The sequence below is a fragment of the Bos javanicus genome, chromosome 13, assembly GCF_032452875.1.
Source record: "Bos javanicus breed banteng chromosome 13, ARS-OSU_banteng_1.0, whole genome shotgun sequence".
NCBI classification, from domain to species: Eukaryota; Metazoa; Chordata; class Mammalia; order Artiodactyla; family Bovidae; genus Bos; species Bos javanicus.
In genome coordinates, this window is record NC_083880.1 from 73,844,744 (window position 1) to 73,857,538 (window position 12,795).

Consider the following 12,795-nt stretch of genomic DNA (forward strand, 5'->3'; position numbering starts at 1 on the left):
CCTGTTTCATGGACCAGGCCTCCTGAAACTCTTGAAATGTTTTTTTCATAGGTGAGGAGTTGATTTCCTTAAGGCAACTTGAGAACCATGCACTACAGGAGTTCCCAACACATATATTGGAAGAGGAGAATAAAGGTTTGTACTTTCTGCACCTCTGGGGAGATGGGCCTCTACATTGTAAACATTTGGTCAAAAGCCTAAGCTGGTCGGGACCCTGTGGCTGGGACTAAAGTGAGGACAGTCATGATCCTTCAATGGGTGGAATCTGCACTAACTGCGCGGACTTCATATCAGACATCAATTGACGGGGGGACGCCTAGTGGGTGTCTGGAGAACTGGTTGATGGTGAAGACACCACATATTTGGTGATAGGGTAAACACGAACTCACTCTCTCCTGTGATTTAGGCGCTTAGATGAGACTTGGGGACAAGGAAGTAACGAAAATAGAACACTGCATCCAGAAAATCTTACAGTGAAAGTGGAGTGTTAGTTGCACAGTCATGTCCGACTCTTTGCCACCCCATGGACTGAAGGCCACAGGATCCTCTGCCTGAATACTGCAGTGGGTTGCCATGCTCTTCTCCAGGGGATCTTTCCAACCTAGGATCAAACCTGGGTCTCCTGCATTGCAGGCAGGGTCTCTACCATCTGAGCCACCTGGGAAGCTGGAAACTCTTACAAGTAAACTATATTTTTAGAATTCCTGGTAGAATCAGGTATTGTATCAGGTGGGTTGTGACATCATAGTTACTTCTCCTGACCCTACCACCTGCATGCTCTGTGTCCTGGGGTAAGTCATCTGCAGTTCCCTCATCTGAACAGAGAAAACATGTTACATGGGTTCTCTGAACAGATTACCAGTCATGAATATAAAGAATTTATTTACATTTCATGACCAATTTTGTCCATTATCCACCAATGTGTTAATCTGAAGAACTTTATCCTTTGATCTCCTTTGGGCAAGAAAACATATTGAGGTATCAAATAATGATTATTCCTTTATTATTAGAATAATCAGAAAGACCTGGGACCACTGAGCAGCAACTGCAGGAGCCCAAGGAACATAGTGCTTGTGTGGTTTGGCTCATGGGATCAAGGCTGAGACAATATGAGTAAAGCCTCCAGACCCTTTACCTTGTTCTCTTTTGACTGAGTTTATTATCCATGTTCGATCCATATTTGGTCCTTGTCCTGGTTCATTGCCCAGGCCTCCTGAAACTCTTGGCATTTACTTTCTTTGCTAGGTCATGAGAGCACTCAGGGAAAGCAACCCAGGAAACTTCAGGTGTAGGCTCTGAACTTATGATTAATCAGCAATAGCGGCTAATTCAGTCAATATGGTTATTTATTGAAAACTTCCATAAATATCCATAAGTATTTGGGTTCAGAGGTTTCGGGGTTAAAGATCACCAGGACACATTGTTTTATTATCCTCTCAGCAGATTGAATGTTAGAGGGAGATGGACCATTGTGCTGATGTGCCCCATCATCAAGGTGATTGTACTAAAAGGAATTCAATTATACCCATTCTATTTGATGACCTTGCACTTGTGGAGAGAATGAAAATGGGAGAAAGTCCTTACAAAGCAGTGTTCTTGGGGATTGGGACACAGCTGTCAAAAAAATATGGCAAAATAAATTGCCTTCTAGGAGGGACACTTAAAAATACCAAAGAGTGAAATCTTACAGTAGGTTATCAATTTCTTGAAGGTAGAGAGTAAAGCAGAGAAAGGATGCTTTGCTTTTTCTCTAAAGGGCCAGGGAAACCCTCTGTGATAAGGAAGTACTGAGCAGAACTGCAGAAATAACGTGCCTGGTTACTCATTACTGTGTTTGAGCAGGAGCCAGGGCCAGGGTGGTTGGAGCTGAGTTGGTTTAGGTGAGGGGAAAGAAGTGGAAACGGATGAGGCATAGAGGTCATGGGAGCAGATCACGAGGAGCCCTGTAGGACTTTTTAAGAATCAGAATTTCACTATCATAAAAAAGGGGACTCACTGAGGAATTGGTCTCCAGGGAGCCATGGGATAAGACTGAAAAATAACAGAATCCTTGAGGCTGCAGTGCACAGAGTGTCCTCTAGGGAGCAAGGAGCAGAGACAGCGCCCCACTGAGCAGGCTGCTGCAGTGGTCCACATGGAGAGTGTATTCATGCGTGTATCCATATCCATGTTCCCTGGGTGGATCCCAGGTCTCTCAAATAACATAAATGTCTTGCTGTATTAAGGTTTCTAAGGAGGCTTCATTACCTGGTCATGATGCATTAAATCGTTAGCCACTGGGGACTGTTCAACAGACAGCTCCATTAACCTCCCTGAGGTTGAGGGAAGGCAAGGAGATTGTGGAAGAAAGACCATGGGGGAGGGTGGGAATGAAAGTTTTCACCCTCCTGTAAGCAGTCCTTTCTGGTGCAATATCAGAGCCCATTCTGGGCTTATGAGGGTCTTTCCAAACTCACCAAGGTCACACACCAAAAGGCACCTTTACTGTTCTCATCATACAAGAAATACCAAGATTTTTAGGAACAGTGTCAGGAAAATGATGAAAAAAGAAATATGTATATTTCTTCTTAGAATCACAATATCATTAGTATCAATATTCATTTTATAGATTCCTTGTGAGGTAACCAAAGTAAACACAGTGTCAGGTTTTCTTCATGCCGTTTCCCATTATAGCACGATTCTTTCACCATTGTTATTAATGGTGAAAAGTTTTTTACCGCACACTTAAGCAAAGAAAAGGCAATGGCACCCCACTCCAGTGCTCTTGCTTGGAAAATCCCATGGATGGAGGAGCCTGGTAGGCTGCAGTCCACGGGGTTGCTAAGAGTCAAACACGACAGAGCGACTTCACTTTCACTTTTTACTTTCATGCACTGGAGAAGGAAATGGCAACCCACTCCAGTGTTCTTGCCTGGAGAATCCCAGGGACGGGGGAGCCTGGTGGGCTGCCGTCTATGGGGTCGCACAGAGTCGGACATGACTGAAGCGACTTAGCAGTGGCTTAGCAGCAGTAAGCAAAGAAAATATTAATAGTATTATAAAACTCTGTTATCCAGACCCATTAATTATTGACATATAGGGGATAATTTTTACCTTTGTCCTCTTTTAGTTGTTGTAGTTTTTTTTTTCTTTTTTGAGCATTTACGTATTTGTTTGTGTGGGCTGGTTCTTATTTGTGGGTCCCAGACTCAGTAGTTATGGCCTGTCGACTCCGTGCCTGCAGCATTTGGGACTTTAATTCCTTGACAAGGGATTGAAGATAGGACTCCTTTGTTGGAAGGCAAATTCTTAACCACTGAACCACCTCGGAAGTTCTTCTGAAGTTTTATACCAATTTTTCTTAAAATACTTCATGAGAAGATATACATTTGTACATGATTACTATAACATGTGACGCTTAGCAACCTTCATAATTCTGTCCCAGAAAGGAAAGGAGGTTTTCAAATGGGCATTTCAATTTGACCATCCCCACAACCCTAACATTCTCTATCCCAAACAAACTGGAGGTTCTGGTTGTTGGCCTTCTATGGAGCTGTGATGACCATTCTCATAACTGAGCCATTGCCCCTCTCATTCCAGCAGATTCTCAGCCTGCCTTCTGCCTGGAGCCTAAGTTAGCTGGTTCCTGCAAGAACAAGACAGCCAGGTACTTCTACAATGCCAAGACCAGGTGCTGCGAGCCGTTTGTTGATGGTGGCTGCGAAGGGAACAAAAACAACTTCAACACGATAGACAACTGCTTAAAGTCCTGCTGTTCCGACTGCATGAAGACCTGCTGCACACTGGAAGAGTCCCAGCGGTAAGACAGGGGCCAGGGCACCGTAGGAGGGGAAGGGCTGGGCAGAGAGGTGAGCTCAGGGGGCCACACACCATTCACCCTCCAGTGTCTTCCTCCTCGATGCTGCCAGAAGAGGCTACAGTGTCCTGTGAAACCACACTGAGCGGGTTCTCCAGGGAGACAATGGCGAAGGTCAACCCCAGAGGCCTCTTTGTGACCATCTCAGCCTGATCACATGCTCCTCTTTCTCAGTTGGGAACACTGATTCAGCCACTTTCCAGGGCAGGTCTGCAGTGCTCCTGAGTGCCCCACCTAGGCTTCGAAAACTCACATCCTTCTTGTAGGTCATTTGGGTCATGGGCACTACAGTTCCATATTGTTTGAAAAGTTTATTTATTTATTTATTTATTTTTGGTTTAAGTCTCTTTATTTTATTTATTTATTTATTTTATTTTTTTTAAATTTTATTTTATTTTTAAACGTTACAATATTGTATTAGTTTTGCCAAATATCGAAATGAATCTGCCACACGTATACCTGTGTTCCCCATCCTGAACCCTCCTCCCTCCTCCCTCCCCATACCCTCCCTCTGGGTCGTCCCAGTGCACCAGCCCCAAGCATCCAGTATCGTGCATCGAACCTGGACTGGTGACTCGTTTCATACATGATATTATACATGTTTCAATGCCATTCTCCCAAATCTCCCCTCCCTCTCCCTCTCCCACAGAGTCCATAAGACTGATCTATACATCAATGTCTCTTTTGCTGTCTCGTACACAGGGTTATTGTTACCATCTTTCTAAATTCCATATATATGCGTTAGTATACTGTATTGGTGTTTTTCTTTCTGGCTTAAATAATAGCAAATGAAGCAACTGACAAACAACTAATCTCAAAAATATACAAGCAACTCCTACAGCCAAACTCCAGAAAAATAAATAACCCAATCAAAAAATGGGCCAAAGAACTAAATAGACATTTCTCCAATGTTTAAAAAGTTTAGGCTCTGTCAAGATGACCAGTGTCCAGGTCTGGGGCCACAATGATGGCACTCAACAAGTTCCTTTCTTTTTGCAGAGGACATGTGAAGAGTGGTCCCTGAAACTCTGAAATCCAAGGAAGACCCCTGCAGGGCTGGGCTGTGGCTGCTTCTGAAACAGTTCTGTCTCCTCGCAGTCCTTCTCTCCCCTACCCTCCTCAGCAGAACCTGCCTATTTCCTTTCCTCTATTGGTCAACATGTCTAATTCTGTCTCATCCAGCTGGCTCTCAGCACCACAAGAGCATGTCTCCCCTCTACCCCTAGCACTTCACATAGTTCCTGACACCAATGAGACAGTTTATAATTATTTGAGGAAAGAAGGAAGGAATGTAGGAGCACATTCCTCATGACCAGGTTAAGTACAAGGCTGCGGTGTAACACAGGATTTTTGTTTTTACCTCCATCCTCACGGTATCCTCACCTTCAACCCGTCCGCACAATCACTGCTCTCCTTCTGGGTGGCCAAGAGGAATTTCCAGCATTCAGTTCTCATTGTCAGTAATGAGAGAAGGGTTTGGGATAAAGAAGCTTCTTGACCCCACAATGATGCTGTGATTTTCCTTTCCATAGCTTCAAACACTGTGGTTTATATTTAAATAAATACATATTAAAAATTAAACTGACTGGAGTCTGTGGTTTGCAAGTACAAAACTTAACCAGCAGAGTCCATGGAAATGATCCTTCTCATGGTTCTGCAGAGGATTGGGCACCTCCCCTTTCCTGTCCAGAGACTGTGCCCTACCAGGTATAGGAAGCAAACCCGTTTTAGCATCATCTTGGTAGTCACCCCAAGCCACACAGAAATCTGGGAGGCTCACACCTGCACATGAAAACTTCATTTCTTACTTCTAAGGTCAGTTCAAACTTGAGGCCAGGTTGTTCTCCTGGACTCTCAGAAGGAGAAAGGGCTTGGGGCTCAGTTGTCCAATTTCTAAGGAATCCTGTTCTCTGATGTCACATTTGGGGAGGGGTTTTTTTAGTTCTGGTAAAGAAGAGCAACTCTCATTTAGTGTCCCAGGCTCTGTGCAAGCATTTCGCTTGCATTATTCTATTAATCATGCTAAGAATCCTTCGAGGGAGGAAATGGAATCATAGAGATGGCACTTAGCTGCTGTATTCTTTTCCTAACATGGCGGGGCCCCACTTTCCCAAGCAGAAGGACTTTGGTGATGCTTTCCTGTTCTGTTTCTGGGAAGATTTAGAATGGAGGCAACTTCGGAAACAGTATCTGTGCCACTACAAGTGAGTGAAGTTTACCAGGGGGACGAAGCAAGTATATTAAATAGAGGAGAACACATAGCGTGCTGGTGCTGGTTTTGATATCCTTCCAGTCTTGGGCAAATTCTTAACATCTCTGAACCTGGCATTCTTTAGTATAAAATAAGGGTCAGGCTAGTGCTTGTTCATGTTTCTAGCCAGAGACCACTAGAAATACTCCTGTTTCTAGTTGAGCTCACTGCATTTATTTACTACTCACAGCATCAAGGAACAGGAATCATCTTGGAAAACAATACGCTGTCATATTAAGACCATGTTCAAAGGACCTTATAAGATGTTGGCTTCTGTGATTTGAATTTGGGGAAGGTATCAGGAAGATGGCTTTGCTCTGGAAGGATGGTGTTTAGGACGTGGGGTAGTTCTCTGATTGGTATCTTTTCTTTTGTTTTTTTTTTGGAGCAAAATATGTAAAGCATTTATTTATTTATTTGTTTTGATTTTATGTTTTATTTAATTTATTTTTCAAAAGTTTATTCATTTTAATTGGAGGCCAATTACTTTGCAATATTGTAGTGGTTTTTGCCATACATTGACATGAATCAGCCATGGGTGTACATGTGTCCCCATCCTGAACCCCCCTCCCACCGCCCTCCCCATCCCATCCCTCAGGGTCATCCCAGTGCACCAGCCCTGAGAACCCTGTCCCATGCATCGAACTTGGACTGGTGATCTGTTTCGCATATGATAATATACATGTTTCAATGGCATTCTTCCAAATCATCCCACCCTCGCCCTCTCCCACAGAGTCCAAAAGACTGTTCTATACATCTGTGTCTCTTTTGCTCTCTCGCACATAGGGTTATCTGATTGATATCTTAATTTTCACTCTAAGAAGGGAAGACTAGATAGAGTTTAGAGGTGTACTTGTTCAAGAAAATCTGTCACTCAAGATAGGAAGTTATTTGGTCATATCGGTAGTTTGTGTAATGTAGCTCCTTTGCTCAGGGCTAAAACATGATTACCCAATGTCCTATTTTTGCCTAAATCTTTCACCAACCCAGAATGACCTTATCTGATGTTGAAGCTTTGTAAAATGTTTATCTTGAGCAGAAGAACATAAGGGCCATTGTGGTATCAGGTCAGGTCTTAGAACTCAGAGGTTGCTTTTCTCTTTCTCTATCAATCTCATAGAGTATTGATGAGAATGAAAGAGATGTATTTGCTAAATTCTTTGTCCAAGACTGCCTGAGTAACCATTTAATGAAGGTCAGATATGATAATAGTGATAATAGTAGTATAAATATATGTTATCTAATTTTTAATAATTTTTAGTTGATAACAGTATAAAGAAAATGAGTTGGTATTAATGAAATAGCTTAGCTTCAGCAACTGACTGTATTTTCTGGTCTTTGGCAAGTCATTTCATCTCCCTGAGACACAGATTTTATTTATGCTTTTAATGAAAGAAGATGGTGATATCTGCATTAAGAAATCCTTAGATTTGCATACTTTTAAAAACCATATTGATTACACTGCTAATGGCATTGAACACCAAAACAAATAAAAGCACATGAAGTATTAGATTCCTCCACTCCTGATTGGTCTTTAGATGTGCTGTTGACTGTAGTAAGAAAGGAACAAATAACATTGACTAGTAATGTCATCTTCTAGAAGTTCCCCCTCAAGTAACTGGAGCAGTGCCAGAGTGGAGTCATAGCCCCAATTCCAATTAGGTCTCCTTCTTCCTCAGAGATAACTGAAAGCCCTCTTGCTTCAGTGATTGACCTCACCCAGGTCCAGCTCTTTTCGCAACCCTCCATTGTCTTTGTGTGACTCTTTGGTCAATGCCATTAAGTGTTAATTACAATAATTACTCATTATTATTATTATTTCAAAGGACTTTGACTTTGCAGGGAGAAGAATATATGTCTATGGTCTCTGATGATTCAGAACAGCCTCATGATATGAGCAACATGATATCATGCTACAAGTAAAGAAGAGGGTAATTTGCTGCCCCAGATCACACAGCTAGGAAATGGCAGAATTGAGACTCAAACTGAGTTCCTCTGTTCCAAAAGAGTGAAGAGTCCAGAGTTGTGGTGGGGGTAGATGGGTCGTAGGTAACCTTTCAAGGTCCCTGGGATCCACTCTAGCCTCTGAGGTCCACTCTGGCAGGTAGATTTCCTGTTGGTGAAACCAGGTGAGGGGCAGTGGGTGGTCATGCTCTAGAGATGTGTTTATGTCTCTGCTTCCCTTCTGCTCACTCCCTTTATTTTATTTCTATCCAGAATATCAGGGTTTGTGCCCCAGATGGAGATGTTCTTCCCCGGCTCAATATCTCTTTGGACCACTGCCAGGTCAAGAGCTTATGTGTTCCAGTAGAGATGCTGCCACAATGGTTGCAGGAAATTACCTGTGTCATACCTGTCTTCTGAAGTAGGTGGGGTTAATGTGAGAGGGGGAGCATTGACATGTAGATATGCAGACCCCTGAATGAGGCTGTGAAGGAGGACCTGGGCTAATACACTGCTGATCACCTAGCAGTCTTTGATTTGCTCTCATCCACTCATGGACCATCCTTCAGATGCCATTCAGTGCTCTAGGTGCTGGGATGCTTCTTGAGGACCATATTGGACAAAATTCCACTTGTAGAATCACATTCTGTGTTTTCTTGACCACAGAGTCAAGTTTGACGACCGAAGTCACGGGTTATTTGCCCAGAGCAGACACTAGCAGGACAGAGGAGCCTGGTGGGCTACAGTCCATGGAAACTCAAAGAGTCAGAACAGACTGAATGACTGAGCAGAAGATACACACAGGCAGAAGCAGGCCAATGGAAGGTGGGGAGATTGCATATTGTACGTGATTGACCCCAAATCCTCCATCTCCACACTCCCCTCCTTCTCACCCGTTCTTACTCATCTGCTGGGGTGTAAATAGATCTGTCAGCATGCGTCTTTCCATAGATGCCCTCTTCAAGGCAAAAAACATGAGCAGAATCGACATTTCTGCAGTCCTGCTCGTGCTCCAGGGCACCCTAGTGGCTGGAATCTCAGGGAGTGAAGCCAGCAACCAGGTCCAGAGTAAGTCCCAAATCACCTCTCCTCTGCAGACTGGAGGAAAAGGAGGTGAGTGCATGGAAGGGGTGGGAAGAGGGGTGTGGTGGATGCTGCCAGCCCTCTCTGGATTTCTTCTGGGAAGTGAGCAGTTGAACTCCAGGGACACTTCTTGATTCTCAAAAAGCATGTGGTCTGCTTTTAATAAAAATATCCCACCTCATTTTACAAAATCATGAACTTCATCTCTGAGACTGTCAATTTCTAGTCTCTACCTTGTCCCTAAATGCCACTTTAGAAAAGTAAAAAGATCCATATTTGATCCATAACCTGGTTCACGCCCCAGGAATCCAGAAACTCTTGGAATTTATTGTCTTTCTCTAAGTACTGAAATCTCTGAAGGATGAGACCTTAGATAGTATCTGTGTGCACCTGGACTCCAGGATATGCCATCATATGATTAGAGGGTTAGAATTATCAGTCCCTAGACCCTCTGGGGAAGAGAGAATGGATACCGAGTTCCATCAACAATGGCCAAAGATTCAATAAAATTGCCTACCTCAAACCCTTAATTAAAACCCATGAACACTGCATTCAGAGAGCTTCAGAGGGGTGATAACATAAATGGTTTGTAAGGGGGAAGTGTCCTGAGATGGCATGGATGCTCAGAATTTCCTACTCCCTCTTTGCCTTATGCTTCTCTTCCCTTTCGCTGTCTCAGAGTTTTATTTTTTATTATAAGAGGGGACCATATGTAAAAGTTCCCCAGTTCTGTGAGTGGTTGTGATAACTTCTTGAACATGGGAGTTGGGTCAAACAATATCTGAATTAACAGTCAGTTGGTCACAGGTCTAAGTGACCCCAGGGCTCGTGATCAACACTTGAAGTGTGAGCTGACCTCAAGGATGAAGCCGTCACCCTGTGGGGTCTGGGTCACCTTTACGGATTCAGTGTCAAAAGTGAATAGACTGCTGGATGCCCAGTGGGTGTGGGGGAACTGGGTTCTGTTGGCAGAGACCCCACATGTTTGTTGTCAGGGACAAAACCCAGACTCACTGTTTTCTTCCATTTGTATCTGGGGTGAGATTCAGGGACAGGGGACTATACTATGTTGAACAGAGCATTTAGAACCCCTCAGTAGTTCTCTGCATTTTCAGAATTGCCGACAGAATCAGGGACTTGATTAAATGGGTTGTGACAGATTGTGTCTTGTCCTTATCCTACCACCTACATGCTGTATATCCTGGGATAGTCCCATCTGCAACTTTTACATGAGATCAATGGCACCAAGTTTCTAGAGATTTTTGAAAGTGAGTACAAAGATTTCACACCTTTGTGGTCAGCAGTGTCCATTTTCCACCAAAATATTTTCATCTGAAAGACTTGTTGACCTACTTACATTTTTCCATGAAATATCCAAAAAAATGTGAAAAATAGTGATCATTTCTCTGTGATGAAATTAATCAGAGTTGAGTAACAGCTGAGGGTCTTCTCTTCAGAGACAATGGCAGGAAGAGCAAGAAATGTAGTACTTGGTTGAGTTTGCTCTTGGGGCCAGAATTGGTATGATCTTAGTCAAGAGTCAATGACCTTTTCCTTGAGCCCCTATCAGACTACATTTTATTTTCCTATGATGATATAGATGACAGTTACATGCATAATTATATAGACAGGCCTCATCATCATAGAATAATTTTACTCTATTGACTCTCTTCAATGATGGTGCACTTGGCATGAGTACAAAACAGGAGAGTCACTTACTTGAGAAATATTTATCCAAATGTATATTTTTGATTCTGAGAGCATAGTCTTTAAGTAGGAAACAGCTATGAACAAAATATAGTAAAATAATATACACACAATAAAGGAGGGGAATACACAATAAAGTTGGGGAAAATCCTATGCCAGGTTATGAAGGTGTTGTGTTGAGAGAGGTGTTGTGAAGGTGTTGTGAAGAGAGAGACAGATGGGGATAAAGGAGGCTGGCAAGGGTCAGGGAAATGCTCTGTGATAAGATTTTGAGCATATGCTTCCAAAAAAGTGTCTGTTTGAGCAGCAGCCACGACCAGAGTGGCTGAGGCTGAGAGGGTTGAGGGACAGGGGAGTGGAGGAGATGAGATGGAGAGGGCCTGGGGACAAGTTTTGAAGAGGCTTGTAGAACTGTGAGAATCAGAATTTGACTCTCAGAAAGCTAGGGGGTCACTGAGGGACAGGTCATGGGAGCCATGGGATAGGATTCACTTTGAAACAGGATCCTTGTGGCTGTAGCGTGGAAAGTGGCCTCTAGGGATTGAAGGGCGGAGACAGAGGCCCCTGGGCAGGCTGCTGCATTTTACAGGTGAGCCATGATGAAGTGTGTATCCATATTGTTGCCTGGATTGAACTTGGTACATTAGAACAGCATGAATCACTTGCTCTGTTGAGATTTCTGTGGCAGCTTCATCACAAATCAGGATTAACTGAATCTTCAGCCATTTGTGATGTAGTCATCCTTCAAAGCCTAGCCTCCTCTTAGTTTTTGGGACAGGGAAAAGCAGAAGGTGAGAATTAAAACCTATACTTATGGCTAATTCATGTTGATGTTTGACAGAAAACAACAAAAATCCATAAAACAATTATCCTTCAAGTTAAAAAAAATATATATATATATAAATTAAAAAAAAAACTCAACCACCAAATCAGGTGTTAGTTACCTAGGCAACCAACCTCCATTCTAAGGTTAGATTGAGGCCATGCTGGTCACCTTTCTCACATCATAAAAGACCCTGAGTGCTGTCATCTCTAAGGAAATCCAATCATTTTAGGAGCAACGGTTCCTTAATTTCAGTTCACATGATGTAAACAAAGTAAACACTTTGGGGGGTTTTCTTCCATGACTGCCTGCATTAAATCGTGATGCCTTCACACTTTTCTTTTTATACCAAAAGCTTTTAACTATATACATCTACAGATCAGAGTATTATAAAGTGGTGGACCATTGTCCAGCTCCAGTCATGATCAACATATGGAGAATATTCTTAATGTGTATCTTTTATTCTTGTTCTAGTTACAGCTAATCAGAGGAAACATGCCAATTCAGCAATGATATGCAATTATTTACAGTATTACCCTGTCGATCTGAAGCCTAACAACATGAATAATAATGTCCTACAGAGCATGATATGACATGGCCTTTTCACATTCACACCCATACCACTCTCTATTGCAAATAAACTGGTATTATATACATTTTACCTTTTAGACCCAGCTGTGATGACCATTTTGGTATTTCACTGAGATCCTCCCTTCCCTACAGCCCTGTGGCCTGAGTCTGCCTGGAGCCTCCATTCATGGGTCCCTGCAAGGCAAACTAAGCAGACACAGCTGCAATGCCACATCCAGTTTCAGGCAGTATTGTATACGGTAGCTAAAAGGTTAAGAACAAAGACTACAGTGGGGGCCAGGCTGTGTTAAGACCCCTGCTGGTGCTATCCTATCTAGGGTAAGACAGGGCAAGCAAGGGCATGGGATATTGGAAGGGCTGGGGAAAGAGGTGGAGCTCAGGAGGGTACACACTCCTCAAACCACCCACAGTGTCTGTTTTCCTCGCTGCCTCCCGGGAGAAGTGGCTGCGGTGTCTTTAGAAATCATGGGCTGAGCATGTCCTTGAGGGACCAACTTGGGAACAGTTTAGCCCTAGAGGCACCATCCTGATAATCGGAGC

General features: G+C 43.2%; 1 long non-coding RNA gene across 1 annotated transcript; it reads left to right on the top strand.

The window, feature by feature from the left end:
- The first annotated feature begins 3,504 nt into the window (after window positions 1–3,504).
- LOC133258868 (uncharacterized) lies at window positions 3,505–5,437 on the top strand. The gene is made up of 2 exons (XR_009740187.1): window positions 3,505–3,799; window positions 4,856–5,437. It is a non-coding gene; the product is annotated as an uncharacterized LOC133258868 (long non-coding RNA).
- Window positions 5,438–12,795: the final 7,358 nt, after the last annotated feature.